Source organism: Lutra lutra, chromosome 14 (genome assembly GCF_902655055.1).
Source record: "Lutra lutra chromosome 14, mLutLut1.2, whole genome shotgun sequence".
In the NCBI taxonomy this organism is placed as follows: domain Eukaryota; kingdom Metazoa; phylum Chordata; class Mammalia; order Carnivora; family Mustelidae; genus Lutra; species Lutra lutra.
Window position 1 is genome coordinate 69,302,296 of NC_062291.1, and position 7,515 is coordinate 69,309,810.

Below are 7,515 nucleotides of genomic sequence, written 5' to 3' on the forward strand. Positions count from 1 at the left end.
AATATATTAAAATATAATGTGTATACAACCAAAAGCATCATTAAAAAAATTAAAGACAAGCCACAAAGCACAAGAAGATATTTGCATTAAAGAATCAGTAACCAGAATTCAAAAAACAAATAAACACCCTATATATCATTAAGAAAAGTGAAAATAGGGGCGCCTGGGTGGCTCAGTGGGTTAAAGCCTCTGCCTTTGGCTCTGGTCATGAACCCAGGGTCCTGGGATCGAGCCCCACATCGGGCTCTCTACTCTGCGGAGAGCCTGCTTCCTCTTCTCTCTGCCTGCCTCCCTACCTACTTGTGATCTCTCTCTCTCTGTCAAATAAATAAATAAATAAATATTAAAAAAAAAAACTTTAAAAAAAAAAGAAAAGTGAAAATAATGAGGAGAAGGGAAGGAAAAGGATATGAACAAAAAATTTACAAAAGAAAGAACCCCAAATAGCCAATAAGCATATGAGATATACTCAAACTTATGCATAATCAGGAATATGTCAACAAAAACTATAACCCATTAAATGGGAGAAAATTTAAAATTCTGAAAAGAAAAAAAAAAACCAGAAAATGGTAACATTCATGCCTGGCTGATGCCAGGACATGTTACTCTATCTATAGAGAGAGCAAGTTGGCACCATCTAGTAAGTAGAAAGTGGTCACCCCTCACAGACCAACAATCCCATTCTGAGAGAAGCTCTCGATATGTAATAAGGAGATACATAAAATTTATTGCGGCTTTGGTTTTAAAAACAGAAACCTTAAAAAGAATAACCTTTATGTCTACCAACAGAGAAATGGAGGGAAAAAGTGGAACATTTAGTCAGTGGATAAATAAATATTCGTGAAACTAATGAAAGTAAAGGTACATGTATCAACAAGGATAACTCGCAATATAGGTAAATATTCAGCAAAAATAAATTACGGAGTAATATGTATAATAGGAGACCACTAATACAAATTTTAAAGTCATGCAAAAATACGTTGTTTATGGGAACACATGTATAGTAAAAGTGTAAGACCAGGGACGCCTGAGTGGCTCAGTTGGTTAGGCAGCTGCCTTCGGCTCAGGTCATGATCCCGGCGTCCTGGGATCGAGTCCCACATCGGGCTCCTTGCTTGGCGGGGAGCCTGCTTCTCCCTCTGCCTCTGCCTGCCACTCTGTCTGCCTGTGCTCACTCTCGCTTCTCTCTCTGTGACAAATAAATAAATAAAATCTTAAAAAAAAAAAAAAGTGTAAGACCATGCATGGGAATCAAAATAACCAAATTCAGGATGGTGATTTTATCTGGGGAAGAAGGAGCATTGCGACCAGAGAAGTAGTAGGCAAGAGGCTTCCACTATACCTGTAATATTTAGTATATAAAGTTTAATATGTATGTTTATTTTAAAACACGTAAATTCTATACAAGGCCTCCTTTGTAAACTTTAGAAAAAGGTACGCAACACCGCAGAGGCATGGCTTCGTTACTACATTAATTCAAGGTGCTAACATAGCCCCATGTCAGGGCTTATAACTTGGAGAGCAGAATGTCCCCCTCAGTCAATGGTCCTCAGACGGGACACAGCCCATACAACCATATGCACCAGCCTGACTCTGTACCTCAAACAAACCCATCTTCTCCTTCCTAGCATCTCAGAGTCAAAGGGCAAGATCTTCCTTCTGCCTAACACAAACCCCTCCAGCTGAGCTGTGCTCATTTCTCAACTTTCTTTTATCATTAACCTCTTGTTCCCGAAGCTTCGGCCTTGCTTGCCTACTTGCCCTTTCTCCGTATGTTTCTATTTGCTACTACTGCCTCCCACTGTGGTCTGGTTTTCTCTTTGGCCACATCCCTGAAGTAGCTGTCGTCCGTAAGTCATGAATGCCAGACAGAGCCGCTCTTCACTTCTTGCCTCATCCGACCTTTGCAACCTTCGGCACCTTCCTTGGAAACTCCTCTCTTGGCTTCTGGGACCTTATTCTCTCTTGAGTTTCCTTCCCTTGCCCGCTAGTCTGTTTTATAGGCTCTCGTTCTACCACCCAGCTTGTGCATGCTCGTGTTCCTTCCTCACCCATGCTGCTTCTCACTCTCCTCTGGTCAAGTAGCTTCAGTGTTTACTTAACAAATGTTTTTTGAACACCTACTCCATGCTAGGCACTTTTCTCAATGCTAGGGATTTAGCAGTGATAAGGCCTTACCCTCATGGAGCTTACATTCCAGGGAGGCGAGATTGATAGCAACCAGGTTGTTGTGTTTTTTTTTTTAATGTTTTATTTATTTATTTGACAGACAGTGATCACAAGTAGGCAGAGAGGCAGGCAGAGAGAGAGGGGGAAGCAGGCCCCCCGCTGAGCAAAGAGCCTGATGCGGGGCTCGATCCCAGCACCCTGGGATCATGACCTGAGCCGAAGGCAGAGGCTTTAACCCACTGAGTCACCCAGGCGCCCTGATCGCAACAGTTTTAAAAGTAGATCTATGACATGTAGGTGGTGATAAGTTCCATGTAGAAAAATAAAGAAAAAGAAAGGGAAACATAGTGCAAAAGGAAGGGGCAGGTTGTATTTATTGTATAGCAAATTGTGAGGAAAACCTCATTTAAAAATTAACTTTGCAGTTGACACCTGAAGGGAGTAAGAATTGTGAACCATGTGGATATTTAGTGGAATGTCATTCCATGCAGAGGGAACAGAAAATGCAAAGACTCTGGAATGAGAATGTTCCAGTCTGGGACATGTTGAGTTTGAAAGGCCTATTATAATAGGTGGAAATGCCAACAAGAAGATCGATCACCTCTAGAACCATTAGAACAAGAACCTATAAAATGGGCAAAGGTTCCACCAGCCCAAAGGAAGAAATCCAAGAGAGAATAATGTCATGGAAGCTAAAAGAGGAGTTTCTGTAAGGACGGTGTCAAATATTGCAAAGATTGAGGTGAGGACTGCAGAGTAGCTCTCTGTCTTTAAGACTTAGAGGGCCTTGGTGATTTTTTGGATGATAGTCTTTTCATATATACATATGATATTTATATGTATCACATATATATATATAATATAGTAATTTTGGGGAAAAACAAGTTTGCTAGAGGTGGAAGAGATAGTATCGAGAGTAGTTTAATTTGGACTAAGTCAAGTGATAGTGTTTATTAGAGATCAGAACGCAGTTATACATTAGGTACTTGGATTTATTCAAGAAATACTTTTTGGGTCCTTGGAATTCCATATCTGTTAATAGCAGAGTAGTTTATATTGGATTAACCCTTTTGCAAATAATTTTAAACTCTAGAGGAAAAAAAGTTACCTAAAGGTATTAAAGAGAAACCAAACTAGAAACTAGAGAAGAGTTAGAGGACTCTAGACTTAGAAGACTCTGAGACTTAGAAGAGAATGGCACTAGATGAGTTTCTTGTTTGTTTGTTTGTTTGTTTTTTGGTCAGAGAGAGAGGGAGAGAGAGTAAGCACAGGCAGACAGAATGGCAGGCAGAGGCAGAGGGAGAAGCAGGCTCCCCGCCAAGCAAGGAGCCCGATGTGGGACTCGATCCCAGGACGCTGAGATCACGACCTGAGCCGAAGGCAGCGGCTTAACCCACTGAGCCACCCAGGCGTCCCTCTTGTTTGTTTTTTTAAAATGGCTTTCTGGGGGCGCCTGGGTGGCTCAGTGGGTTAAGCCGCTGCCTTCGGCTCAGGTCGTGATCTCAGCGTCCTGGGATCGAGCCCCGCATCGGGCTCTCTGCTCAGCGGGGAGCCTGCTTCCTCCTCTCTCTCTGCCTGCCTCTCTGCCTGCTTGTGATCTCTCTCTGTCAAATAAATAAATAAAATCTTAAAAAAAATAAAAAATAAAATGGCTTTCTGCCTAAGGGCAAGCACCTGTCAGTGTCATGCTGGGGCAGCTAGAATGTGGATAGAAACCCACAGTTTTGATGAATTTATTTGAGGAATTAGCAGACAGAGTTTGAGGTTATCGCAACTGGAAAATGATAGTGCTGGGGGGTATCCTAGAAAGGAGAGAATTGCAGAGGAGAGGTTCCAGAATGTGTACGTTGAGTTTACCCAATCTCTGACTGATCTCTGAACTACACACATGTGGGGAAGACTTTCAGTCAGCCCAACTAATGATAAAAGAACTGAATGGAAATTTCAACCCTTGCCCACTACAGAGGAGAAAAATTTAGTAACCAACTTAACTCTTCAGTAAAAATAAATTCAAAGCTTAACATAACAAAAACCATAGTTTCTACAATGCACCATTTACAATGTGCTAGCACAATCCAAAATTACTAGACAGTCAAAAAAAAAAAACAGAAAAAAATGTTACCCATAATCAAGAGAAAAGAAATAGATGGAAATTGATCCTAAGATGCAGAAATCAGAAATAAGACACAATTATTTTAAACTAGCTATTATAACTCTTCAAGGACACAGAAATATGTTCATAATGAACAAATAGGAAACTATTAGCAGAGGGAAAGAAACTGTAAAAAAGGAAACATTCTAGAAGTGAAAAATTTAATATCGGGAATAAAAAATTCACTTAATAAGCTTACCAAATGATTGGATATTGGATGGAAGGTCAGTGAGCCTGAAGGTAGATCAATAGAAATGATCAAAACTGAAGATGAGAAAAAAGGTGAAGAAAAATTAGGAGCACCTCAGTGACTTGAGTCAGTATCAAAAGTTCTAGCATATAGCAAAATAACTCAATCATAGAAAGAAAATTATCATATGATCTCCCTGATATGAGGAAGTTGAGAGGCAACGTGGGGAGTTTTGGGGGGTAGGAAAAGAATAAATGAAACAAGGTGGGATTGGGAGGGAGATAAACCATAAGAGACTCTTAATCTCACAAAACAAACTGAGTGTTGCTGGGGGTAGGGGGGTCGGGAGAGGGTGGTTGGGTTATGGACACTGGGGAAGGTATGTGCTATGGTGAGTGCTGTCAAGTGTGTAAACCTGGTGATTTACAGACCTGTACCCAGGGGCTAATAATACATTATATGTTAATAAAAAAATTTTAAATTTTTTTAAAAAGTTCTAGCATAGGTGTAACTATAATCTCCAAAGAAGATGAGAGAGAAAATAGTTCAGAATTTTTTTAAAAAGATTTTATTTATTTATTTATTTGACGGAGATCACAAGTAGGCAGAGAGGCAGGCAGAGAGAGAGGAGGAAGAGAGCAGAGAGCAGAGAGCAGAGAACCCAGTGTGGGTCTCAATCCCAGGACCCTGGGACCTGAGCTGAAGGCAGAGGCTTTAACCCACTGAGCCACCCAGGCGCCCCCAGAATTTTTTTTTTATTAGAAAATAGTGGCTAAAATTTTTCTAAATTTGGCAAAAAGACTTGAAATTATAGATTCAAGCTGCTTAGTAAACCCCAGGCAGAATAAATTAGTTAAAAATAAAATTGAGTTAAAGTTTTAAAAAATTAAAAATGAGTAAAACAAACCAAACCTAGACACATTAAATTACTTAAACTGCTAAAAATTAAAGGTCCTTAAAAGTATTTATGGAGGGCGCCTGCGTGGCTCAGTTGGTTAAGCAACTGCCTTTGGGTCAGGTCATGATCCCGGGTTCCTAGGTTTAAGTCCCACATTGGGCTTCCCCTGCTCTGCAGGGAGCCTACTTCTCCTTCCCCCTCTGCATGCCACTCCCCTTGCTTGTGCTCTCCCCCTCTCCTCTCTGTCAAATAAATAAAATCTTTAAAAAATATATTTGTGGAGCCTACTGTGTGCCAGGCTATTTTGAGCAGTGGAATAAAATAATACACAAGACAGTTGTTTCACTACTCACAGCCAATACAAATACCATTCTCTACAATACATTTTTTACTGAGAAGACTTTTTAAAAAGATTTTTATTTATTTATTTGAGAAAGAGAAATAGAGATAGCAACAGAGAGAGCACAAGTGGGGAGGAGAGGGAGAAGCAAGCTCCGTGCTCGAGCAGGGAGCCTGATGCAGGGCTTCGACCCCAGGAACCTGGAATCATGACTGAGCCAAAGGCAGACACTTAACTAGCTGAGCCACCCAGGAGCCCCAAGAAAATGTGTTTTTAAATATCAGCTGATCATGGGGCCCCTGGGTGGCTCAGTCAGTTGAGTGTCCAACTCTTGGTTTTGGCTCAGGTCATGATCTCATGGGTTGTGGGATCAAGTCCAGCACTAGGCACTCTCCTCAGTGGGGAGTCTGCTTGGGGAATCTCTCTCTCTGCTCCTCCCCCCAACTCATGTGCTCGCTTTCTCCTTCTCTCTAAGATAAATGAATAAATCTTTAAATAAACAAATATCAACTGATCATTACCTGGGTGACCCAGAGATCATACACATGTCTAAAATGGAATTTATCTTTTCTCCAAAGTTCCTCCTTTCCTTATACTTCCCTTTTTCAAGAAGTAATGCCACCTGCAACATTCTCCTGTAAGAGAGAAGACTCATCCTTTCTTTACTTTACCTCTATGAGACACAGATTCTGACTGTTACACCATTATATTGCTCAAACCTCTTTCACCCTTCACGGCACCTGTTTTAATTCAATCCTGTATTAGTTATGGCCTGGAAGGAAGCCTCCTAAGGTGTCATCTGTTCTTTCTTCTTTTAGCTGCCAGAATTTTTATTTTAAGTCCCAGTTCTTATCATGTCACTTTCCAGTATAAAATCTTCCAGTGGTTTTCCATCCCTTTGGAAATAAACGTTCTTTACCTTAGCAAGACCTACAAAGTCCTTTAAGATCTGGGTCCTGCTGAAATCTCCAGCCTTAGTCATATCAAATCATTTGCAGTTTTCTGTTCGAGCCATGGTATCACACCTCTGTGTCTTTACCAATGTTGATCTTTTGTGTGTGGTGTGGGGGAGGTTTTTCGTCTCTCATTTCTCCGGCTAACCTGTATTCATCCTTCAACCCCCACATCAAAGATCACCTCCTCTTGTAAACCTTCCCTTACTCCTTTTCTCAACAGAATTGGATATTCCTATGCTCCTCCATTTTTCTAAAGATTTTATTTATTTATTTATTTGAGAGAGAGAGAGAGAGCATGAGCGAGCAGCGGGGAGGGCAGAGGGAGAGAATCTCAAGCAGACTCCATCCTGAGCACAGTGCTTGAAGCAGGCTCATTCTCATGACCCTGAAATCATGACCCAAGCCCAAACCAAGAGTTCAGTGCTTAGCCAACCAACCAAGCCACCCAGGCACCCCATTCATGTTCCTCCTTTTTGATATCATGGTATCTTGTGCTTATTTACCTGTGTTATAGCTGGTGTCCCACTATATTCTCACCAATGATTTTCCTTTAGGGTCAGGTCTTACTCATCTGTAAGTCTCCAGAACATGGCATATAGTAGATGCTTGATGTTTGTTGAATATGTGAATGCCTGGGTAAAACAGAGTCTGAATTGATTATCTACACAGATCCTATCCATTTTTTAGCCACTCAGATCTTCTTTGCTGTGATAAACTTTCCCAAGATAAAACTGTCCATGTTGAAAAAAAGCAGAAAACTTGGGGAAAAGCCCAAGGAGAGGGACTTTGTACACATGCTTAGGTAAGGAG